Source organism: Ovis canadensis, chromosome 7 (assembly GCF_042477335.2).
Source record: "Ovis canadensis isolate MfBH-ARS-UI-01 breed Bighorn chromosome 7, ARS-UI_OviCan_v2, whole genome shotgun sequence".
Taxonomy (NCBI): Eukaryota; Metazoa; Chordata; class Mammalia; order Artiodactyla; family Bovidae; genus Ovis; species Ovis canadensis.
Genome location: NC_091251.1, coordinates 30,721,614 through 30,748,008, shown reverse-complemented (window position 1 = coordinate 30,748,008; position 26,395 = coordinate 30,721,614). Strand labels below are relative to the sequence as shown.

General features: G+C 44.8%; 1 protein-coding gene and 1 pseudogene across 3 annotated transcripts in view; one reads left to right on the top strand and one right to left on the bottom strand.

The window, feature by feature from the left end:
- The window catches only part of THSD4 (thrombospondin type 1 domain containing 4), a 689,604-nt gene that overhangs the window by 376,140 nt on the left and 287,069 nt on the right, over window positions 1-26,395 (bottom strand). The gene's annotated exons all lie outside the window — the stretch shown is intronic.
- LOC138931560 (NADH dehydrogenase [ubiquinone] 1 beta subcomplex subunit 1 pseudogene) lies at window positions 23,319-23,614 on the top strand (annotated as a pseudogene).

Genomic DNA, 26,395 nt, shown 5'->3' with positions numbered 1-26,395 from the left:
TTTTTGGGGGGTAGAATATACGATATCCCTGTTCAAGAAAAGCAGCCTCATAAACACAGCTCATAAAACTCAGACGTGGCAGGGTGCTTACCCAACACATGCTGATGAGTGAAGTGTAAACGAATCAGAAACATGTGGATGCAATGTCTTAACTGTGTATGCGAGGTTTAAATAAAATAAAAAGGGGTTTGCCCAAAGCCCTGGCAGTGGGCACGGAGTTTGTAGCATTTGGTTGGGGTGGAACAATCCAGGGACAGCCACGCCGGGTTTGACCTCTGTCGACTACATTATCTATGTGCTATTCCCCCTGTTTATGACACTGGATCTTCACATTCTGCACTAGACACAGATGATTACTATTTAAACTGCTTTCCCCCAGACTATATTTTCCAGGACAAAGTTATGGAAAATAAGATGAGGAGAAGGCTTCTAAGAGCCCAGACTCTTCTCTGGAATTAGAAAACTGTTCTGAAAAAGAAGAGCAGAGGGGCGAGACTGTTGAATTCTTAGCTTTTTCCTCTTCTGAAAAGGAAATTGTTTCGGGTGCATTCCAGTATAAAAACTTAAATGCGAAAGCATATGGCTCATCAATTATGTGATATCCCTAACCTTCTATCCCACACTGTGACTATGTAACTAAAACTTAGAAATTCACAAGCGGTACCCTAGTGCATCTTATTCAATTGTTAGTCTCTATAGGCTTGGAGATCTGGATTAGAAAAGGTACACAAAATGTGTTTCTTAAGTCCTGAAAATTCATTGGCTCGATGTTCCAGAGATGTTAAATTCCTCTTAGCACTGCTCAGACCTACATGTATTTCTAGTAGGGAACACTTTAATGAGGTGGTTCTCAAACTGAACTGTATTCAGAATCACCTTGAAGTCACATTGAAACACAGATTGGTGGACACCACCCCTAGAGTTTCTGATTCATTAGGTCTGAAGTGGAGCCCCAGAATCTGTCTGTCTGTCTTTCTTTTTTAAAAATTAAGCAATTGACTTTTGGCTCTGCTGGGTTTCTGTTGCTGCACGCAGGCTTTCTCTAGATGTAGCAATGGGGGGGCTACTCTGTAGTTGTGATGTGTGGGTTTCCTATTGTCGTGGCTTCTCTTATTGCAGAGCGTGGGCTCTAGAGCTCCCAGGTTTTAATAGTGGCATCGAGTGGCTTCAGTAGTTGAGGCTTGCGCGCTCCAGACCACAGGCTCAGTAGTTGTGGTACACCAGCTTAGTTGCCCCACGGCATGTGGAATCTGCCCACACTAGGAATCGAACCTGTGTCCCCTGCATTGGTGGGTGCATTCTTAACCCCTGGACCACCAGGGAAGTCTGAGAGTCTGCCTTCCTAAGAGGCTCCCAGGGGATGCCAATGCTGCTAGACCAGGAACCACACTTTGAGAATCACTGTTCTAATTGGTGCTATTGAACCCAGAGAGGGAAAGGAGACCCACCCAGCAACCAGACCACTAGTTGTCACCCTGGGAATGCACTGCCAAAGCGGATACACAAAATGATGTTCAAAATCAAAGGTTTTATATATGCAAGCCAGCCAGTCGAGACTGCAATTAAGAGGTCATGCAAGGATGAAGTTCCCTTCTGAGCTGGCAGGTACAGTCCACACTGTGCAGGAAACGCAGAGGGAAAAGGGACTTCTCTTTTTTAGCACCTGCATTTCCATCTGGCTGCCTAACCTCTTCCTGCCTTTCACAATTTTTTATGTCTACATTTTTTGTTGTTTTTAAGTCACTAAGTCGTGTCTGTCTGTTTGTGACCCCATGGACTGCAGCAGGCCAGGCTTTCCTGTCCTTCACTATCTCCCTGAGTTTGCTCAAAATCATGTCCACTGAGTCAGTGATGCCATCCAACCATCTCATCCTCTGTCATCCCCTTTTCCTCTTGCCCTCAATCTTTCCCAGCATCAGGGGCTTTTCCAGTGAGTTGGCTCTTCTCATCAGGGGGCCAAAGGATTGAAGCTTCAGCTTCAGTCTCAGTTCTTCCAATGAATATTCAGAGTTGATTTCCTCTAGGATGGACTGGTTTCATCTCCTTGCTGTCCAAGGGACTCTCTAGAGTCTTCTCCAACACCACAGTGTCTACTGTTTACTGAGTACCTACCATGAGCCAGACCCGTCATATACATCAACTCGGCTAATCCTCACCTCTGGAGGATGAAGACACTGAGGCTCAGGCAAGCTGAGTGACTTGCACTTGAACCACACAGGGACCATTCAAAGGGTGAAGAGGCATCCTCCATGGTGGAGGTAGAGAACGAAGGGGGATGAGCTGAGAGGAGGCGGCAGAGGCTGGCTGGCAGGCCACGGTGTACAAGACCATCATTCCTGCAGAAACAATGAACACACTTGTCTCGAGTTCCACGAAGCAGCACGGCTAGCACTCCTTGTACTTTACTGGATAGCAGAACATGGCACAGCAGAAGCTTCCCATTTGGAGAAAGATCCTAGACACATCATTTCACGGGAATTGGTTAAGCCAACTTTGTCCAAGTTACCCAACCTTTTTCTGAAATGCGTTCTTTTTCAGTCTCATGTAGATCCAAAGCCAGAAAAAGTGACTGAAAACAAATACTGTGACAGAAAAAAACACCATACTGCTCAAAACTCTTCAAGCAGTGTGGCATGTAGTGTTACATCTTAGAATGTTACATTTAATAAAAAGAAAAAAAAAGTGTGAAAGGGGCTCTGTCCATAGAAAGCCAGTTTGGCCAACTGTCAGGAAAGCAGCTTGACAGCGTCAGTAGAGGTGGGAGGTCATAACCAATTTCTTAGGGGAAAATACAGATCTAATCTGATGGATGTGGATATTATTAATAAGATACAGTATATATTCATATCCTCCAGAAAAACGATGTGGCTAGAGTTCTTGTTAAGGACTGAGGCTGTCAAGAGTTCTGAAAAAGAAGCTGGAGAAGGGAACTCCAGTACAAACTGTCATGTACATAAAAGCCTCAGAGGCTAGAGAAACTCAGAGACAGAGGAAATGGTACCACCTTTGCAGGCCTCACCCAGAGGAGGGCAGCTTGACCTCCTACCACCTGCCATCATCATAGCAAAAATTAGATGTATGTACATATATGTGTGTGTGTATATGGGTGTGTTTGCAGCGACTTAGAAGCAGCAGCAGCAGCAGCAGTATGTGTATATGTTGCATGTGTCTGAGTGTATGGATGCATGTATGCATATATTCAGAGTCCCTGGGTGGCTCTGTGGTAAAGAATCCGCCTGCCAAAGCAGGAGATGCGGGTTCAACCCCTGGGTCAGGAAGATCCCCTAGAGGAGGAAATGGCACCCCACTCCAGTACACTTGCCTAGGAAATCCCTACAGAGAAGTCTGGCGTGCTATAGTCCATGGACTCCCAAAGAGTCGGAGATGACTGAGCAACTGAGCACACACACACACACTCACGTATATTCATGTGTATATGTGTATTCATTACACACATATAGCTGACTCACTGGAAAATACCCTGATGCTGGGAAAGACTGAGGGCAGGAGGAGAAGAGGGCAACAGAGGATGGGATGTTTGGATGGTACCACCAACTCAGCGGACATGAGTTTAAGCAAACTCCAGGAGATAGTCAAGGACAGGGAAGCTTGGCATGCTGTAGCCCATGGAGTCACAGCATCAGACGTGACTTAGTCATGTTGTTGTGACTTAGTCATGTTGTTGTTTAATAACAATAATTTTGTACTTATTTATGCGTGTGTATTTTGTGCCAGTGCAGGAGACAGAAGAGACACGGGTTCAATCCCTGGGTTGGGAAGAGACCCTGGAGGAGGGCGTGGCCACCCATTGTAGAATTCTTGCCTGGAGAATCCCATGGACAGAGGAGCATGGCAGGCAACAGTTCATAGGGACTTAAAGAGTTGGACACTATTGAAGCAACTTAGCATGCAGACATTACATGTTATGTGTGTAAGTGTGTAGATGAGTATAGGTAAATAGGTATCTGTTCATGTATATATGTGCATAGTAAGCACACCAAAAATGGGTTGGCCAAAAAGTTCTTTTGGGTTTTCCACATTACAGAAAAAGCCAAGAAAAACTTTAGGCCAACCCTGTATCTTCCAGAGTCTGTTCCACAGTGATAAGCACACAATATGAGCTGGTCCATAAGGTGGCAAAACTTATGTTGGCATGAATGTGTGGACAGATACAGCAAATCCATATTCCTGAAAACTAAGCAGGTTCTAATGGTGGCTCTCTCTTTTAAACATTTAATAGCAGACATGGTAAGACACTAGGAAAAAAGATTTCAGGAGAAAGTTTTCATGGCTTCAGGGAAAGAATTTTTTAATATGACAAATTCTCAGAATTCAGGGGAAAACTTCAAGGAGCCCCAGCTAAGCTGACTCAGCTCTCCCTTCTGGGTCTTAATAAAACCCACTGAAGAATGATTGTCATCCTGTCACCATTCTTCTTGTAGCCATCCCCTCAGAACATCTACATCCAGCCCCAAAGATGGGGTTCAAGGCCATGTGTTTCTACAAGTGGATCTTTCACTAACCATAGCCACTCAGTTGCTCTCTTCACTGTTCTGGAAACACACCATGGGCATTCACACCTCTGTACCTCAAGTTTTTGTTCATCTAACCAGAATGCTCTGGACATTCCAATGTACGTACACAAACCCTACCTCCAGCATACGGCTGTAAAATACACAAACATAAAAGTTGTGAGTAGTGCTGTGAAAGCAGTCTCCAGGGAACATGGAACAGGATGGACTCTGTCTAGGGAATCAGGAAAGGCTTTACCGAGAAAGTCACTTTTTTAAAAATTTAAATTTATTTATTTTAATTGGAGGCTAATTACTTTACAATATTGTATTGGTTTTGCCATACATCAACATGAATCCGCCACGGGTGTACACGTTTTCCCCATCCTGAACCCCCCTCCCTCCTCCCTCCCCGTACCATCCCTCTGGGTCATCCCAGTGCACCAGCCTCAAGCATCCTGTATCCTGCATCAAACCTGGACTGGCGATTCATTTCATATATGATATTATACATGTTTCAGTGCCATTCTCCCAAATCATCCCACCCTCTCCCTCTCCCACAGAGTCCAAAAGACTGTTCTATACATCTGTGTCTCTTTTGCTGTCTCGCATACAGGGTTATCGTTACCATCTTTCTAAATTCTTTATATACGCATTAGTATACTGTATAGGGCTCTCCCGGTGGCTCAGAGGTTAAAGCATCTACCAGCAATGCGGGAGACCTGGGTTCAATCCCTGGATTGGGAAGATCCCCTGGAGAAGGAAATGGCAACCCACTCCAGTATTCTTGCCTGGAGAATCCCATGGACGGAGGAGCCTGGTGGGCTAGAGTCCACGGGCTCGCAAAGAGTCAGACACGACTGAATGACTTCACTTTCATACTGTATTGGAAGTTACTCTTGAACTGAAATCTGAAGAATGAATTAGTTTTATGAGACGGGATGGAGAGGAAGCCGTCTCAAGCAGTGGTTATCAGCCTATGCAAAGGCCCTATTGCACGAGGAGTGAAAAGAAGACCAGTGTGGCTGGAGAGATTGTCTGGAGAAGAGAGAGGCTGGAGAGGTGACCCTTCTTTAGGCCCACAGTTCTCATGATCTCTCTGAATCAGGGTTGCCAGATAAAGTGCAGAATGCCCAGTTGAAACTTTGAGATACACAATACATATTGTATAGGACATACTCATGCTAATACTTACATTAAAAAGTTATTTGCTTATTTGAAACGCAAATTTAACTGACAATCCTTATTTTTATTTGCTAGCAATCCTACTCTGAATGGGGCTTTCCTGGTGACTTCATGGTAAAGAATCCGCCTGTAATGCAGGAGACCCAGAACACATGGGTTCGATCCCAGGGTCGGGAAGATCCCCTGGATGAGGGCACGGCAACCCACTCCAGTGTTCTTGCCTGAAGAATCCCATGGACAGAGGAGCCTGGTGGGCTGCAGTCCATGGGGTTGGAAAGAGTGGACACAACTGAAGCAACTGAGAACGCATGTTACTCTGAATTGTACAACCAAAGGACATAGTTTTCTACATAACTCATTTGTATTCTTCACCACAACAGGTCTTTTTTTTTTAAGCTGGCTTCATGTCTTTCCAGCTCTCATGACCCCAGTCAGAGAAACTCAGAGCAAGAAGAGTCCTAGAAATCAGCTGGTCTGACCTTCTAGCTTCACAGACAAGAACAAGAAAGGCTCCAGGGCTGCTCAAGGTCGCAGATAAAGACCCCACTGAGGCTTCTTTCATGCCCTCCTGCTGTGCCTAGGACAGTGCTGAGCACATTAAAAAAGAGCCTAATCAATTGCTCCATTGAATTAACAAGCTCATTTACATGCCTCTGGACAGAGAGGGGATGAATAGATATAATCCCAGACAGCCAGGAGCTTTCCAAACAAAATAAACAGCCAGCCAGACAGAGCAGAGGCCACTTGCACACGCACAAACACCGGGAGAGACACAAAGGACCCCAGCCAGTGGCTGCTTTGAACAGCGCGACTTCTGCCTTTTCCCGGAGACTCTACCAGAGCCAGGAACCCAGACGGCTCTCCTCCTTGCTGGCTTGGTAAATTTACTCTTGCATGGTAGCCCATGGAACTGACATGGCAAGTGTAGAAAAGGATCCTTTTCTCCTTAAGACAGGAACTGTGACACTGAAGGGACACACCAGCCAGCTACGTTTGTCCCTTTCAGGTCCAGTTATTTGCTAAGAGACTTTTTTCAGGCCCTCTCTGCAGGCAGAACACGTTGCATCCAAATACGCACAACCACGCAGAGAAAAAGGTGGGACCCTCCGCCACTATTTACCAAACGAATGCAGCCCTCCACATTCAAGTTGACTGAATGCAGGGGGATTATCCCTCTGAGTAAGCTTGGCTTTCATTCCTCCACGGGGCTTGAAAAGACGTCAATCCATTCCCATCACAATCAAATGCAAGCATTTCACTTGCCCGAAGACAAACAAGGATTTGGACAAATGAGAAACGGAGGCTCCCTTGTGGAGGCATGAAAAGGGAATTCAGCAGCCCCGACTCCCTCTCAAAGAAAGCACCGGGAAGGATGTTCTGGCTGCGGCCACACAAAGCGTGGCATGAGCTCATCACGCCAGAACCTAATTGAAACTTCAGGCTGAAACAGTGTTTTGTGATATTTGGGGAAAGGATGGGCAAAGACAAAAAAGAAAAACAAAGGATGTGTACAGAAGAGGCATGAAAAGCAGCCCACTTCTTGACTGTTGGGACGATTTGGATGGTGGCCATTGAGTTAAATGAGGTACAGCCTTCCTTTCAATCTCAGACCTAAAGCCCTTTTGCAGAACTAGCTGCTGCCAGCATTATGGCTCCCTAGCCAAGGCCTTCAGGGCCCATTAGGACCTTCAAAATGCAATTGCATTTAAAGAAACACTGCAGAAAAGATGCTGGCTAGACCTTTAGACAAAGCACCTAGCACTCGCAAATCCACTGAAAGGCACAAAGGGAAAAGGGAAGGGGTTTCTGTACGTCCTTATCTAGGTTTGCATCGGAGCTCTGCCACTTACCGAGCTTGTGTCACTGGAATAATTATGTCTATGAACCTTGTTTTCCTCATTTGTTAAAATGGGTATGTTAATGCTTATCTCACAGTCTTGTCTGAGAATTAAGTAAGAGAATGCTTGTAAAAGCACAGGTGCAAATATATGATCACTTCCTTTCTTCTCCCCTGAAACTAGATGCCCAAGGAAGTGATGAAGTCTGCTTCTGGAAGCTTTATTAAGAACTGCAGACATGGAAATATTTGACTTGATAGAAATGTGGCAACCCTTGGCGGTAAAAAGATGGACTAGGAGGTAGTCCCTGCTAGTTTCAAGGCTTTATTAAAAGTATTCCCTTGCCGGTAGGTAGGTAATTGATGTTAGTCTGTCCCCAAAGCTCTGCAGAGCTGTCTGTTCTTTTAATTTTCTTTGATAATTGCCGAAGCAGTGAGGTCAAGTTAAAATATGTCCTGGAAGAGGAGTAGGAAGAATGGTTCCATGGTGTTTTGGCTGCACTTCAGGACTCCAGCTGCTCAGTAGCCAAACCTTGGGAACACTGTTTAAGATCTCATTATTCTATTTTCTTTCTCTTTTATGGTTCTTGCAAATAGCCACCTGCAAGTTTCATTTTGTTATTAGGTCTGTATAGAAAGATTGTTTTCATCCTCCTTTTTCTGAGAGTCTCCTGTGTTCTGAAAGGCCATCAGTTGCAGTTCAACCCCCAGCTACTGACAAACACAGGTCTTAGTGAGGAACTTGTTATTTTCTTCCTTCAGTAGAAGTTTCCATTGACAAGTGTACTCTGTGTGTGTGTTAGTTGCTTAGTCGTGTCCACGTGTCCAACTCTTTGTGACCCCATGGACTGTAGCCCACCAGGCTCTTCTGTCCATGGAATTCTCCAGGCAAGAATACTGGAGTGGGTTGCCATTTCCTTCTCCAGGGGATCTTCCCAACCCAGGGATTGAATCCAGGTCTCCCTCATTGCAGGCAGATTCTTTACCGTCTAAGCCACCAGGGAAGCCCAAGCAAACTTTCTCTACCTCAGTGCAAAATGGGTGACAGACAGGGATGCCTGGAAAGAAGGTACCTCTCCCCAGACTCCCAACAGTGCATAGTCACAATCAGTATACCTTTGTGAGGATATGGCTCTTCCTAGATTCAGTTCCCTACTTCACTTCAACTATGTAGCTGTAGCCTGATGTTCTGAGTTCCTCTGAATAGATTTATTTCTATTTTATTTTTAAGTCTTTATTTAATTTTTTACAATATTACTTCTGTTTTATGCTTTGGATTTTTGCCTGCAAGGCGTGTGGGATCTTAGTTCCTTGACCAGGGACTGAACACACACCCTGGCACTGGAAAACAAAGTCTTAGCCACTGGACTGCCAAGGAAGTCCCCCTTTGGATAGACTTAGCCAGCCACAATTACCTTAACAATTGGGCAAGGTGCGGAGGAAGCCAGGGAAAAAGAGAATTCTCTTTAAATGCCCAATAGGTTTGAGATAAAAGGATGTAACCTTTTTGACTGAGTAATCCAGGGGCTTCTCTGGTGGCTCAGTGGTAAAAAATCCACCTGCAGTGAAGGAGCTGCAGAAGACTTGGGGTCAATCCTTGGGTCAGGAAGATTCCTGGAGGAGGAGATGGCAGCCCACTCCAGTATTCTTGCCTGGAAAATCCCATGGTCAGAGGAGCCTGGTGGGCTACAGTCCATGGGGTCACAAAGAGTTGGACATGACTGAGTGACTAAGCACAGCCCACACAACAATCCAGTTTATTACCTACACTCCTTCTGAGTGTGCTATGCAGATCAGTCTCCAAGAAAAGTTCCTGGATCATCCAACATAGTAAACTGCTCCTCAGGGCACTGTGACAAATGGGCAAGCACGCGTTTAGACCAAGGACATTCAAGGTCTTTCTCTTGGTTCAGAGTGCTGGAGGTCAGAGGAAGGTCATATGACAGAGCACACATAGGAAGATGTAAGATGCAAAGTTGGATTCAATCCTGAAGACCCATGAAAGTCAAACTTTCCATAGACGTCTATGCAGTCCAGACATCTTCCAATATTGTAACCATATTTCCAAGTCCTCTCTAATCTTTCCCTCTCCTTTCTTTGCCTAGCTAAAGAGCCATACAGAGATTTCATGAAAATCAAATTAGATAACATACAGAAAGAGGAGATGCAGTATAAGCTCTTTTAAACCTTTGGTCTAGGTTCCTGTTGGTTTTTGATACTAGGTGTATTGTGCTCATGCTTAGTTGCTTCTGTTTGACTCTTTGTGACCCCTTGAGCTGTAGCCCGCCAGGCTCCTCTGTCCATGGATTCTCCAGACAAGAAGACTGGAGTGGGTGGCCATCTCCTTCTCCAGGGGATCTTCCTGACCCAGGGATCAACCCTGCGTCTCCTGCAGCTCCTGCATTGCAGGTGGATTCTTTACTGCTGAGCCACTGGGGAAGCCCAAAAGGTATATTAAGAGCCACCAAAAATAAACCAAGAAGAGCTGAATAATATAGTGACAAATGCTATTAGCACTTTTTGATTTGTATCCTTTCATCTGAAAATGCAGGGATTGTTCAGGATATGTTGTTGAACATATCCTGATAATAATAATAAATTATTATTTCATCCTTAGAAATAGAACCAGCATCTCACACCCACTAGAATGGCTATTATCAAAAAAAAAAAAAAAAAAGAAGTGCTAATTAAGATCGAAGAAATTGGAACCTTTGTGCTCTGCTGCTGGGAATATAAAACAGCACAGTTACAGCGGAAAACTGTACGGACGTTCCTCCAAAAAGCGCACGTAGAATCACATTACGATCTGACAATTCTGCTCTGAGTATATGCAGCTGATCCCTGAGCAATGTGGCAGTTAGGGTGCTGACACCACTGCCCCCACCCCCACAGCCCAGAAATCTACACCTCAAAAACAAAAACACTGGTAACTGACACCCAAGGACAGGACAGTTTGGATAGAATCAGTACTCAAACCTCAGTTCTTTTGATTGCACACATTCTGATCTCTAATCAAACACGAACTTTCCCCCACACTTAATTAATGTAAAATGAAAATTCAGGGACTATACTGAAAAAAATCTAAATTTGTGGACCTCCATGGTTCAAACTCCTGTTGTTCAAGGGTCAACTGTACATCCAAAAGAAGGGAAAGCAAAGGTCTTGAAAAGTATTACATGCCCATGTTCACAGTGAGACAGGAAGGAGGGAGACAGGTCACAACCATTAAAAGAATGACACAACAATTAGGAACAACAGGAGGCCACAAAACTGCTTAGAACCTACTAGGCCCAAGATATGGGAAGATTAGACTTCCAGGAGCCCTTGAGCCTTATTATATACTCATTGTAATACATTGGCATATGCTAACAGACACACTCACAGGCACCATGACAGTTCCAGGTCTCATCCTAAAAGGCCAAAAAGTGACAGGTGTCCCAACTCCTGGAAACCCCCCTCTTCTCCGAGATAGAATATTCCTTCCACTCATTAGCCTATGAAACTATCCAGTCCACAGACACGAACCACCCCCTCACCAGCATCTCACCTTTGGGATCTGACAGCATGACCTATGGAATGTGTATCCCCCACAGCGCCACCCTCACTTTCCAAACCGAGGACCCCAGCCCAAGGTTCTTGCCTTCAGAGATGGCCCACACTCTGCCTGCGGAGTGTGTCCCTCTCTAAATAAACCTGCTTCACTTTACTGTGGCTTGCTCTTGAATTCCTTCCTGCGTGAAGTCAAGGATCGCCACTTGGTGGCCCGTCCAAGAGACTCGCCAGAGACCTGGGACATACCCATCCTCTTATACTCCATCTTTTCCTACAACAATAGCAGCAGCACTGTTCACAAGAGCCAAAAAGGTGGAAGCAACCCAAGTATCCACCGACAGACGAATGAACAAACAAAACATGGCCTACGCTTCTAATATAGTACTTATTCAGCATGAAAAAGGAAAAAAATTCTGACACATGCTGCAACACAAATGAACCTGCAGGCACTATGCTGCATGAAAAAGCCAGTTATAAGAAGACATTTTATGATTCTGCTTATATGAGGTACCTGGAGTAATTAAATCTTAGAGACAGAAAGCAGAATGGTGCCTGCAAGGGTTGGGGGAGGGGAAATGAGCTATTATTTAACGGGAACAGGGTTTTAGGTCTGCGAGAATAAAAGAGTTCTGGAGACTGGTTACACAGCAATGTCAATTACTTAACGCTACTTCATCGTACACTTAAAGGCAGCTTAGATGGCAAATTTTATGTTATGTGTCCATTTGTGCTCATGCTCAGTCGTGTGTGACTCTTTACGACCCTTTGGACTGTAGCTTGCCAGGCTCCTCTGTCCATGGGGTTTTCCAGGCAAGAATACTGGAGTGGGTTGCCATTTCCTCCTCCGAGGGGGATCCTCCTGACCCAGGGATCAATCCTGTTTCTCCTGCACTGCAGGTGGATTCTTTACCCTCTGTGCCACAGGGGGAGTCCTATTATGTGTATTTTGCTACAAATTTGAAAAAATGGAACTAGAGTCTTTACATTCAGAAGCCTATCCTTTCCCTTATTATATTCCAAAGATCAAACCAACACTCTGGTATGAAACTAATCTAAAATTGGTGGTCAAATTCCAATAGCTGGGATGATCCACCAGACTACTCTGCCCACAGAGATTTGCCTTCTAGTCTCTGTCTTCCCCTAGTCAATGAAGTGGGCGTAAAAGAAGAGTTCAACACAGACAACCTCTTGGAAGAGAATATATCCTGGGAGATGGAAAAATCAGCCATCCTTTGCAAGCAAAGATGACATAACTGACCCCAAACCAACAAAGCATGCAAGGATGCTGTGCTCACCATTACTAGAGACACACTTCCATCGCTTCACCTGCATTTGCCTACTCTTAAGTCCATGGGGTCGCTAAGAGTCAGACATGACTAAGTGACTTCACTTTCACTTTTCCCTTTCATGCATTGGAGAAGGAAATGGCAACCCACTCCAGCGTTCTTGCCTGGAGAATCCCAGGGACTGGGGAGCCTGGTGGGCTGCCACCTATGGGGTCCCACAGAGTTGGACACAACTGAAGTGACTTAGCAGCAGCAAGAGCCTGGCACAGAGTGGGCACTCCATAGGGGTTTGGTGAGCAAAATGAATGAACCACTCAAAGGCTAAGAGGGAATGAACCAAGCACGATTTGATAAAAGTGTAAGAACCCCTCAAGAGTGCTAAAGACACAAACTGATTGCCTCTTTCTGGACATATCCGAGGGATGATTTATGGGATGATTTAAGGTAAAGGAGGTTCTTGTTAAAGTCTCAGGTTTTACTGAGAATATGTGATATCCTGAATGCAGTTTTGATTTGCCTTCAGTGTATGTGTGTAAGCCACATAAGCAGTTAACTGTTGATGGCCAAATAACAAATGTCTCTGCCTCTCCCTGGAGAGATAAGCTATCTCTGGGTTGAGGAAAAAAAAAGGAGATCAAAAGAAGATCCAGACATCCCCGGCTGGCAGGCAGCAAGAGGTCCTCTGGCCAAGGGAAGGTAACCTTTGCTTGAACTTAGAGGAATGTGGAAAAGGGGTTCTGGGCTGAGAAGAAGATCTGTATGATGCTTCTCTTAAGCTGTGCAGAGCAGGATTCTGAGCTGCATACCAGAAATTCCCTGACCTGACCATAAAATTTACTTCTAAGCCTTTGCTATGTATACTTATAATTAACAAAAAAGAGGTCTTATTTTCTTTAAAAAAAAAAAAAAATGATGGCACGTAAAATAAGTTCGGGGTGAAAGTGGTATCTTCGTGTAATTGGTCCAATACTTTGGCGACAATAAGGAAGATATCCAGTGACATATTATTCATATGGACAGACCTATTCATCCCCCTCCTAGAATTTATTCTAAGACTAAAATCTAAAAGAAGAGAACATATTACAATTTTCCTGAAAATTTATTTGAATGAATTTTTAGTTCTTAAAAAAAAAAACAAAACACTTCATTAGGAAAAAAGACTGACAGAGATAAAACATTATCCCCATTACACCTAAGGCCATACTAACCCCCCTTATAAGCCCCAATTCATGGGCACCACTTCCTTGGTTTGGAGACAGTCACCAACCACAGCATCCTAAGCAGATCCGAAAATGCTTCCCTGATACCTGAGATCACCCAGACAACACAGTCAATCAAAAAGATTTCATTCGATAGGCACCCAGACAGGTTGTTTTTCTTTTTAAAAATGTTAATAAGTTATGCCTAGCAGCTAGCTTGCGGGGGCACAGCTATTCAACTCTTCAAAAGGGTGATAAAAGCTTCCTGCCCAAGTCCTCAGAAGCAAAATGCAAGCAAGCTGTGAAAACAACTTGACCTCCCAGGCCCAGGGCTGCAAGGCAATTTCTAGGGCCCAGGAAAAAAATCAAACACACAACAGAAAACCCTGAACCCTCGACTCCTAAAGTAGCAAGTACTATAATACAAACACCTGTTGATTAGAAGGCAAAGAGAACCATTTTCTGCCTCTGGTTTCCAAACACAAAGCTTAGAAATCAAAGGATTTTTGCCAAGTTCTTCCAAATTGAGAAGGAAATAACTGAGAAAGGCTTTCGTCGTTTTAAAAGCTTACCCTCTGAATTTGGAACCTAGGTAATGTCCATATTTTCTCTTAAGATGTGTTATTTACTTAGAGATGGGAGTCTACATATTTCAGGGGTCCTTTCTGTGTCTCTCTCCTAAGAAAGAAGCCCTCCCGTTTTGGAAAGGAGGAAGTCTGGGACAGTGCCCACCTGTCGAACTTCTCTTTCACGTGGTAACATCTCCATCTGCTGGAAATTTAGATGTCTGCATTAAAGGCAGATAATGTTAGTTTTATATTCCTATAACTCTAGGTCACACTTACATTCACACTTCCTCATTCAGAAGCACTGCCATTTTATTTAAAACATCTGGCTTCTTTCCTTATTTCTGAGGTCCTCGGTGGCCTTCATCCCTCTGGCATTTGCGGAACCTCTCCTAACCCTGGCTCACCCTCCTCCCCACGGTTTGTGCAAGTCTCCAACAGACTTCCTTTAGAACTGTACATCCTTAAGTTAATCCAGAAACCCTGCTCTAAAGCTGGATATTGTTTACCTGGAGGTCAGGGGTTCCCGTCCACCCCCTCCCCCCAGGCTGGCATTGCTTTGAACTATGATCTTTGCTGTTCACAGCACAAGCTCCTTTATCTGGCTGGGTAAACTGTTCAATAACCACCTGTTTTGTCTTTTATTTTAAAAGTAAATAAACCCGCAAACACAGGCAGTGAGGGCAAGGCTGTGGCTGCCATACTCTTGTTTCTGGTGTCTCTAAAGCTCTTGCTTTTCTGTGTGCTCATGTTGATTCCATCTTGGCCATGTACCCACCCAGTGGCTAGCGTATTGGCATGTGTACATCACTGCTTTTCTGCCCTGTCTGTTTCTTCATTAGCGTCACTTTCCCCTTCAGAATCGATTTCCTCCTCTTCCTTTAGTTTAGTCTTCATTCTGCCATTCCTTTCTATAAAGTAAACCGACGTGCAATTCTCTTTATAAACTATTGCTTCCTGGTGTTAAACTCCTAGCCTGAACCTGAGCAGCTTTCTGGGCTTCCATCTCTTTGTTTGTACAGTAAGGAAATGGGACTGATCCCTTAAGTCCATGCTATTTATGATGGTCAGAGGAAAAAGAGACCCAGACAAGGAATGAAGCCATCTACTTCAATAGCCTCACAAAGAAGACAGTCCTGAGAGTCAGACGTTGGCAAGCAAAGAAAAGCTAGGTTAACCTTGTCCTTCACTTAGGAACAGAGAGCTGGTGAAGGACAAGTTAGCTATGAGAACATCTGACTACAAGAAAACAGGATATGCCCAAGAGGACTCAACATTTCCCCCTCTTCCTAAGAGAACTTAGAACTGTTGAGCTGAACTGCAATGCAAACTTTTCCCTGTCTTTCAAGACCATCCGCTACCAGAGAAGGAGAAAAGGAGATAAGCTAAAGAAAAACACCATCTCTTTCTCTCTCTCTCTCTCTCTCTCTCTCTCTCGCTCCACAGCTGCTTAATCCAGTGGGTAGATGCCCTAAAAAATTTTGATCTCAGCAACTGGTTTAAAACATGTTATCTTCTTTTGCCTGGAAGAAAGAATTAGGTTTATTAAGCAGTGACTCACAATAAAAGATCCATTTAAAATGATGCTTTAATTATAGCCAGTATGTAAGCTTATTCCATTAAAAGCAAGAGCATGATGGAGTGGAACAGTGGATGTGGCAGGACTGAATTTGGGTGCACAGCACTTTAGACATACGGTTACTGCGTGATGTCATTTTCCTACTCATGCCCTTTCTTAGATTCAGTGTCCCTTGATGATGATGTCTTCTCATCCTAGTAGCTGATATAGTGGTCCTCAGTAGGTGTTCAATAAACGCTTGTCAAATGGAAACGGACTCATTTCAAAGCCCATTCTAATGGTCCATCCACATACGGAGAACAGATGGCTGATGAACTGTCTGTAAAGTGCTGGTCCCTCATTCATCTGATGGGAGCTGTCCAGGTCTCCTTTGTGAAGACTTCCTCAACACACCTTGTTTCCTCCCGATAGAAAATTATCACAATGTGTTGATACTGACAGAATCAGCCACTTCTGTCATCTGCTGGAAAGTTGTTATAGTAAATATCCAAGTCACTCAACTTTTGAGTCAACAAAATCATAATAAAAATATGGAGAAAATCAGAGTGGACTGGTGATTAAAAACCTGCTCTGCAATGCAGAAAACATTGGTTCAATCTCTGGGCCATCATGAACTCAGATCCCACGTGCTGTGGAACAACTAAGCCCACGTGCCATAACTACTGCCCAGCCCACTACAATTAGAGAGCCCATGCACCACAATGAAAGACGCCACATGAGAGAACAAAGATCCTGCGTGTGGCAACGAAGACCCATCACAGCCACATAAATAGATATTTTTTAAAAACACGAAGAAAATCAAACCAATAAATACTGCCTCTGGAGATGCAGTAACCCATGCAGCTGAACAACTGTGCAGGCCAGCTGCTTTCTTTCAGACACACAGGTGACTAATCTTGAAAAACTGAATCTATGAGTTGGTGGTAAATGGTAGAACTATTTATGTTCTGTTACTTTTGTGATGGCTTCAGAAGATTCACTGTCAGAAAGAGGCTGGGAATGAGCATGCTTGTGTGTGCGTTAGGGACTTCCCTGGTGGCTCTGGTGGTAAAGAATCTGCCTGCAATGCAAGAGACCCAACTTTGATCCCTGTGTCAGGAAGATCCCCTGGAGAAAGGAATGGCTACCCACTCTAGTATTCTTGCCTGGAAAATTCCATGGACAGAGGAGTCTAACAGGCTATAGTCTGTTAGATTGTAGCATGTAACATGGTTCCAAACCATGGGGTTTGGAAGAGCCAGACACGACTGAGTGACTATCACTTAGGGAGTTGGGAAGGGGGCAAGCAGTGATCACAAGTTAGATCACAAGGATTCTAATGAATGACTTCTTACCATTATAAGTTCTCAGGCCCAGCAAGTTTTATCTGGAAAGTTGTCTGCAAAAGGATTTCCCTGTCGATACACTGTGAGCTCAGGTACCAAACAGCTGTCCTGACACAGAAAGGTGCACAGCACTCTGGGTGCTGTCCACAGACCGACAGGCATGCGCATCAGGTCTGTTCCCTTTCCTCGTCCTCTCGCAGATTTGTACTGTAGACCACCACCCCTTTGGAGAGGGTGATGGCACCCCACTCCAGCACTCTTGCCTGGAAAATCCCATGGATAGAGGAGCCTGGTAGGCTGCAGTCCATGGGGTCGCTAAGAGTCAGGCACGACTGAGCGACTTCCCTTTCACTTTTCACTTTCATGCATTGGAGAAGGAAATGGCAACCCACTCCAGTGTTCTTGCCTGGAGAATCCCAGGGACGGCGGAGCCTGGTGGGCTGCCGTCTATGGAGTCGCACAGAGTCCGACATGACTGAAGCGACTTAGCAGCAGCAGCAGCAGCAGCCACCACCCCTTCCTGGTACCCTCCTGTCCCTTGGGCATCTCCAGGTTGCCCTCCTCCTGGGCTATTTCTCCCCACGTCCTTCTTCCTCCACCCTGAGGTAGGCATTCTCTAGAGGTCACGTCTCAGATCTGAAGCTCATCCTCCACTCTCCCCTTTCCAGCTGTCTCCCGGGATGCGGAGTCCCCAGCATTCCTGTTCATCTCAGTCTGCACACAACCAGTGGTCCTGGCTCTCCATGTCGCTGCTCATCATTTCTACAGGGACATTTTGACTTCAAACTCACTTTACTGCTAAATTCAAGCCCTCAGCTTCCTCCTACCTCTGCTCTTCCCCACTGGACTTTCTGTTTCATGTCATTATTCTAGTCACAGAGCTTCAAAATGATGTCATCTTTGATTTTTCTCTGGCCCTTAGCTCAGCCATCCAGTCCAATTGATTCTCCCCTGGGGAATGTTTCGAGTGCTTCCTTCATAGGTCAGTTTCTTTCCACCCCCGTACCTAGCGCCACATCCAGCCTGGATAACTATGGCAGACTCCTCTTGGAGTCTGCTGATTACCCTGCTCATACTTGCTAGGTCACCACCCATACAGAACCTCTTTCAAGTGTCACCACCTTTCCCAGCTCAGAGCTCTGGCAGCTCCCTCCTAAAGCACAAAACCCAAACTCCAGAGCTGGGGGATTAAAACCTTCCATAATTTTACCAGTTGTTTGTCAGTGTTTCAGTACTATGTGCCTTGACATGGTTTCCTTAAATATATATATAATAATATATTATTTTAATAATATATTATTAAATGTATATATTGATAATATATTAATATTAATAGTATATTAATAATATAATATTTGATATGAATAGATTATATAAATATATATTATATATTGGACTGTAGTTGATTTACAGTGTTGTGTTAGTTTTAGGTGTATACATACATTTTTTTTTTTCAAATTATTTTCCTTGGCAGTCCAGTAGTTAAGACTCTGCACTCCCAATGCAGGGGACCCAGGTTCAATCCCTAGTCAAGGAACTAGATCCTCGATGCCACAACTAAAGATCCCACATGCTGCAACAAAGACTGGAGATGCCAAGCGCCACAACTAAGACCTGGAGCAGCCAAATATATATATAAATATTTAAAAAAGAAAGACCCAAGGGGTGGTGATCACTATGGGGAAGGTCCAGCAGCCTGTACTAAATACCCAGTTACATCAAGACTAATGTAAAAGGGCAGGCCACCCAAACTGGGCCACAAGAAAGGAGGGTGGGTTCTAGAAAACTATAGCATGAAGCTCAGAACAGAACCCATAGCCAGACTGTCAGCCCTAAGCATGGCCTTCATCTTGTCCTGCATAAATTCAGGACTGTCTCCAGATGAACCACTGCAGACATAAGGGAGGTGAGTATTACTTACTCATGCACACATGGCAGACATCAATGATCAGTTGTGGCACTTTTTCACTCCGGGCCCAGGCAATAACGTCAAAATCCCTCATACAAGATCTCCAAACAGCCACTGTCAATTAATTGAAAGCACATGAGATAAATTCTATTTGTCATGTAGATGTAGATGTGAAAGTCGCTCAGTCACGTCTGACTCTTTGAGATCCCATGGACTATACAGTCCATGGAATTCTCCAGGTCAGAATACTGGAGTGGGTAGCCTTTCCCTTCTCCAGGGGATCTTCCCAACAAAGGAATAAAAGCCAGGTCTCCTGCATTGCAGATGAATTCTTTACCAGCTGAGCCACAAGGGAAGCCCAAGAATATTTCAGCTGGTAGCCTATCCCTTCTCGAGCGGATGGAATCAAACCGGGGTCTCCTGCATTGCAAGCAGATTCTTTACCAACTGAGCTATCAGGGAAGCCCTCTATTTGTTATACCTGGTCCCAAAGTTATAGGTAGGGACAAGTCTGAATGTGAAGTTCACTGACTTAGTTGTGAATAGCACGGAGACAGAGCTGCAGGGCTCTAGGTCAGCAGCTCCCTTACTTTGACGTGGAGGGTTTGTTAAGATCCAGATTGTCAGTTCCCCCTTCAGGGTTTCTAATTTTGTAGGTGTGGGGTGAGGTCAGAAACCTGCAATTCTAACAAATTCCTGGATGATGCTGATGCTACTGATCCAGGGACCACAATTTGAGAACCAGCGAACAAGGTAAAACCACATCCCTTTCTCTCATTTTGTGCATATCTCTCGGGCCAGACAGAGTCCTCTCTCCTCGACTTCAAATTACCTCGTCTATCTCCACTTTTAGAGAAGATTATCGATACTGTTAATATGATTAATCAACAAACAGGAATTATGTTGGAAATAACAGAGAGAGGCAAAGTCCCTGTTTCCACAAGTAACAGACAATTTAATAATCAGTCACAATTCAGTGTGAGAAGCCCTGTGATGCGGGAAGTACATGTACTGGTGGAAACAAAGAGCAGCTCACCCAGTCTTCGAAGGTCAGAGAAGGCTGCTCAGGAGATGGCGGAGCTGAGCTGGGACCTAAAGGATGAGGAGAAGGGAGCCTGGAAGTGGGGGAAGAAACTTACGTATTGCCTAGGGTTGCTTACCTTTTGCACACACACCTATGTACATGAGTGCGAGTGTGTACACACACACACACACACACACACACACACTCTGCCTTATCTCCACATCTAGACAGTAACCAATCTGGACGAAGTGGTAGTCTTTAATCTACCGAGGCATTCCTTCGAGTGCTGGACTCTGGCAGAGGTAGATATTTCTATTCATTTCCAACATTTGCAACAGACTGAAGTTGTTCTGTATTTAGGAAAGCATAGGGGAAGAGCAGCAAGTAAAAGAAGGGCATGCAGGTTTGGCTGAAACCACTCTCCCCGCTGTTATTTGGTGCTTTCTGTGGCTGTGAGGGTTTCTCTAATTACCTGTAGGACAGGGCAATCTACAGACACCAAGCCCTACTAAGCCCTGTCTCAGCCCAGTATGCCGCTTATACCCAGCAGCTTATTTGCTGACGGTGATTAACGGCCCAACGTCCTAGCCTTTGCATCCATTCCCAGCCCAAGCCACCATCTGTGAACAGTCTCTTGCTTGAGTAATAGCTGTGTCTCGCAAATTGTTTTGCACATTTATAAACAGAGATGGGCCGTTTTCCTCTGCTGCCTTAATTTCAAGTGGTTAGGCTGAGCTCATTCCTGCAAACAACTTCATGCCTAGAATTCAAAGTGGAAGGGTCAGTGCCATCGCTCATCCTCAAGCTTCATTCCCCAAAGCAGCCTTCGAGGGAGCTGGAGGAAAGCCCCAGCACTTTGGTGAAGTCAAGACAGCCTTTTCTGACCACCGAATGGGTCAACACCACAACCTTCCCCCCAAGACTGCCCCTTTTTGATTTGGAAACTCAGATGGATATTTCTCATCACATCCCCTATCTGACCACACGCATTAATTCGTATTTAGAGTGTGGTTAGCTCATGCCTCCCCTTAGGTGGAATAAGTGACAGGCATCTACTAAGCTCTTCTGGCTTCTTCTCCATCTTCGTCTCTGCAGAAGACAGCACAACATGACATGTGTTAAAGGCTCGACAGATGGAAAATGCAGGAAATTATTAAGATACATGTTCCAGGGGACTTTTGAAACGAAGAAAATGACCCACGTGTTCTGCACAGACAGTTACACACCCTCCACGTCCCCCATCAGACAGCTTCAGCTACCCCACAGCCAAGGGCATCCAGGAAGGAACAGTACAGCAGGGAGCACTGGAAACATGTGCTTGCATCCCCTTCAGGGAGTCCACACACCACCCAGCCCATGCGCAGCTGTTCTAGACAAAAAAAAACCACAGCACTGTGCATATCATTGCAGGTCTGCCCTCTGACCTAGTTTGTCATTGAACTTGGTCCAGAGCTCATATAACAAACTGAGGAAAGGGTTACCCCAGTGATTTTAAAACTGACTACAGACCAACAGTTCCAGCACTTTTTAAATAATGATTTTGTAATTCCCAGGGACCAATATGTAGCACTTCCCTGAGCAAAATGCTTTCTCCAAGAAACACTCATTTGCAATGGGAACACCCTGCTTCGTGAACTGACTGTGACCTTCAGAATGGAAAGCCCGAGGCCCACTGTGCAGTCTTAGACTTTGAGAAGCAGAATTGACCATGAGAACATTTGACCCAACCCCCATATTTCATGGGGCGGTGACTCGCCTATGGGCAAGTCAGTGGCAGAGTTGGGTCAAGAACTCACAGGTCCTGCTTCACCATCCAGAGTTGATTTAGGAGTAGAGGAACACTCCCCAACCAGAGCGTGTGGATCTAGAAGAGACTTCCTGATTGCTTGGGAATGAAATAATAAAAATGTAGTTGAGCCTTCCGTATGCTAACGTTCTTAAAATTTGCTCTTTGGTCACATTGCTGTTGTTTAGTCACTAAGTCGCATTTGACTCTTGTGGGAGGCTCCACGTCCGTGGGATTCCCAGGCAAGAATACTAGAGTGGGTTGCCATTTCCTTCCTCAGGGGATCTTCCCGACCCAGGGATTGAACCCAGGTCTCCTGCATTTCAGGCACATTCTTTACCACAGAACCACCAGGGAAGCCCATTTTGGTCACAAGCAGTTCTAAAATGCTTTTGTTTTAGTCTCTGGCATCTCCTGTGTGTAAGACCTTGAACTAGGAACAATGAAAGTCTGAGTTAAGAGAAACCCACAGAACTCTCTACCCAACAAGTGAACGTGAAAGTGAAAGTCACTCAGTCATGTCCGACTCTTTGTGTCCCCATGGACTACACAGACCATGGAATTCTCCAGGCCAGAATACTGGAGTGGGTAGTCTTTTCCTTTTCCAGGGGATCTTTCCCAACCCAGGGATCAAACCCAAGTCTACCCAACAACCAAAAAGCAAATATCCAGGGGACAGTTTTCAATATCCATGAAAATAGCTACTAAAACTGTCCATATATTAGTCCACCATATCAACCTCACTACAATCTAAAAGTTAGAACTCATATAGGGCTATATTTCTGTTCCCAAAGGAAACAAACTAGAAACGATTCTAGAAGAGGTGAGGTGAGGTGAAGTCACTCAGTCATGTCTGACTCTTTGCGACTCCGTGGACGGTAACCTACCAGGCTTCTCTGTCCATGGGATTCTCCAGGCAAGAATACTGGAGTGGATTGCCATTTCCTTCTCCAGGGGATCTTCCTGGCCCAGGGATCGAACCCAGGTCTCCCACATTGGAGGCAGACGCTTTAACCTCTGAGCCTTCTAGAAGAATGATGTTTAATCTATCCACTTGCAAGTTACAGACATTCTTTGAAATAACTGATTAAAGAGGTGATCAAAACTGAAATTATAAATTATTTAGAAGAATTGTTTCCAATCCTAGCCCTAACACTATCTAAACACTCTTGGACAAATTCTATAATCACTTAATTTCATTCTCTCAAGAAGGAGGCTGTTATAAGGATTAAAAGAGATAACATGAAAAGGGGTCTAGAATAGACAATAAATGTGATGCCAGTTCTAAGGCCAAGCTTGTGTAACTGATTTTAAAATGGGGCTGTTCAGTCTCCTCTTCAGCAAAAATAGGAAGATAGGGGATGCTACGTTTTGAAGGGAACATAACACAAAATTTCAAAGTTGGAGAGCAAATACGCATTACATAACTCTTGAATCCCTTACTCACAGTGAAGATAGAATAATTTTGAGAAAATGTTTTTGGAGAGAGTCTGGCTGGTATTTCCCCCTCCCCAGGGGAAAGAATAGGGCTCCTCTTTAAAGAGAAAGAAGCGGCCGGCGCGAGTGGCTGCGTTCGCCGCTGTCCTTGGTCATGGGGTCGTTGTTGGCTCAGAGGCCACAGCATTCATGATGAACTTACTTCAGGTTGTGCGTGACCACTGGATACATGTACTTGTCCCTGTGGGATTTGTCTTTGGATATTATCTAGACAGGAAGAATGATGAAAAACTAACTGCCTTCTGGAACAAGAGTCTGTTATATAAAAGGGAATTGAAACCTAATGAAGAAGTCACCTGGAAGTAATAGCTACAGCTAAATTACAGAATGTTCACGTTTTTTAAATTATAAGAGAAATAAAAACACTCATTTAATATGAAAAAAATAAAGAGAAAGAAGCTTCAGTGAGATCACTGGAGGGCTTGATTTGGTCTCCTTATAATTATTGAGACACAGAGTGGTTGGTCTAATTCCTGCCTGTGTGCTGTGATCAGTCATGTTCAACTGTTTGTGAACTCACAGACTATAGCCCACCAGGCTCCTTTGTCCACGGGATTCTTCAGGCAAGAACGCTGAGGTGGGTTGCCATTCTTTCTCCAGGGGATCTTTCTGACCCAGGGATCAAGCCCTCGTCTATTCTGTCTCCTGCACTGGCCGGCAGATTCTTTACCACTGTGCCATGGAAAATCTAAAAGATTAGATGCCCTATTGGTGCTAGCAAAGGAGAGGTATCTACTGGGCACTGCTCCCCTAGAGACTGTCAGGACAGTACTCTGTAACACACCTGTAACACACCCGAGTTACCAGAAGGTGTGTTGGGGAGAAAGTGAGCCTCGATCTATTTCAGTCCCACCAAGAGGATTCCTTGATAAGGTGACAGGAGCCCAATCAAAATGGGCCTGTGTGGAGAGTTGAGGAAAGAGTGGCCAGCTGGAGGAAAATGCAACGTATGTGTCAGGAAAGATGCAGGTCAGTGTTCCTGTAAGCATCTCAGAAGAGCCCACAGAAAAATCCACAAGGGAAGGAGTCAGCTCTCTGACCCTCCCAAGCCCACGAAGTGAGGGCACCTTACAACAGGACTCATCCAGTAAGAGCTTTCCTGCCCTTTCCTCGCCCCTGTCCATGTACCCAGCAGAGGCAGCAGTCCTGGTCACGGATATGGGTGAGGATGAGTGAAAGCAGAGTGAAAAGGAAACTCATCCTTTTCCCACCTGCATCAGACTCTAATAAAGAGAGGGAAGAGATCTCACTTTTTATTTTTGGCTGTGCTGGCTCATCGTTGCTGTGCACGGGTTTTCTCTAATTGCGGTAAGCAGGGGCTACTCTCTAGTTGTGGGGCATGGGCTTCTCACTATGGTGGCTTCTCACTACGGTGGCTTCCCTTGTTGCAGAGCATGGGGCTCGAGAGCACGGACTCAGTAGTTACGGCATGAGGGCTTAGTTGCTCCTCGGCATGTGGGATCTTCCTGGACCAGGGATCGAACCCGTGCCCCCTGCATTGGCAGGCGGATTCTTAACCACTGAACCACCAGGGAAGTCTCAGTTCTAACTTTTAAACAGTTTGGAATTTATTACATAGACCGAACACATAACAAGTAAACTGAGACTGTGTTGTCAACTTGCAGTGGTTCAAGGAATCTATATTAATATTACTTGAGAGTGAGCAGAAAAATATGGGACTACCTGAGCTTTCACCAACGGCAGTGGAAGAACTTTTACTGAAATACCTTTAAAAGGACAGTGGGGTTGGGGGGGCAACCAAAATGGTTGCTTGTAATTACATCCCATGAATTTCTTGTTCATTTCACTTACAAGTTATAGCTCCATTCCAACCAGAACCCACTTCAGGATGCTGGCATACCACGGACTCCAAAGGCAGCCCCAAACCTTCTTTCAGCTTATAGAATCTCTTCTTTATCCCCCTCCCCACTTCTCCTTATTTCTATAAAGTATCAGCAGATTCTGCTGTTGATACCTATGAAATACATGGTAGAAGGATTCTGGAAGACAGGGAAAAGATGGAAAGAGGCTTTTTACTAGAAGTGAGGAGTTAGGGCAACCACAGCTAAAGGAAGATCAGGTAGGAATCCTGCTGGGCAGAAAGAGAGCTTGATGGAGTGGAGACCGCGCTCTCGGGGTTAAGGCTCCTCCTTTGGAGTCCTGCCTGAACCACCACTTTGGCGGCCTTGTTACTCTTGCATCAGCAACAGCGACAGGAGGTACAGAAGACTGACACCCAGAAGGCAAGCTGGGAAAGTCAGAGCTAGTGTGTTCTCTGCTTTCCCTGAAACTCCTCATGTACATTTCTCACGCAGCACACACCCAGTCAAGTGGGCCGTGGCTGGTGGGCTTACTTTCTCTCTCTCTACACACACACATGCACACACTCGCAGGGGTAGGGAGAGAAACAAATACAATTTTATGAACTATAAAGTTAAAATGAGCTTCATTTCCAAGGATCTGATTTTCTTTCTTTTTTTTTTTGTATTCTAGGAAATGTGGTTTAGCTGCCAAAATAATAGAATTCCTAAGATATTTTATTGTTTAGGTGGAAGCCATGGGTGAAAATATTTGTGATTAGTGCTCTTCCCCCCAAATGCAATTTAACAGGGCTTTAAATAACCATTAATTCACACACACAATATACGTTCCATTTCCAATCCATTCCCAGATAAACTTCGAGCAATTTCGTACTCTTGTGTGCTTGCTATGACCACAACACACGTGCCTTACCAGGACACGCTTTAAAATGCAGTGCCATGCGGCGGCCAGAAAGAGAACACACATGGTCGGAAATGATGTGGTGAAAATAAATAAAACTGAACTACATAAGCGCTAATTATCGTACTGGGAAACCTCATGAAATCCAGAAATGTTAATATACAAAACATTGACTCATGCATCGAGACTTGACTGAGTGGTCCTCTCCTCTGCGAGGCCTTCCCAAACCCCTGAAGGTAAAGCACTATTTTCTGGAATTGCTTCTTGCCAGTTCTTTTAGCAAATCTACAAGGTGGGTATCATTTTCTGCATTTGAACAAGTAAAGAAATCAAAGTTCAGGTTGCTGAATTTACTTGCCCATGGGCAAAGAGTTCGTCTCTAGCGAGCACCGCAGATGGAAGGTGGGAAACCGACATT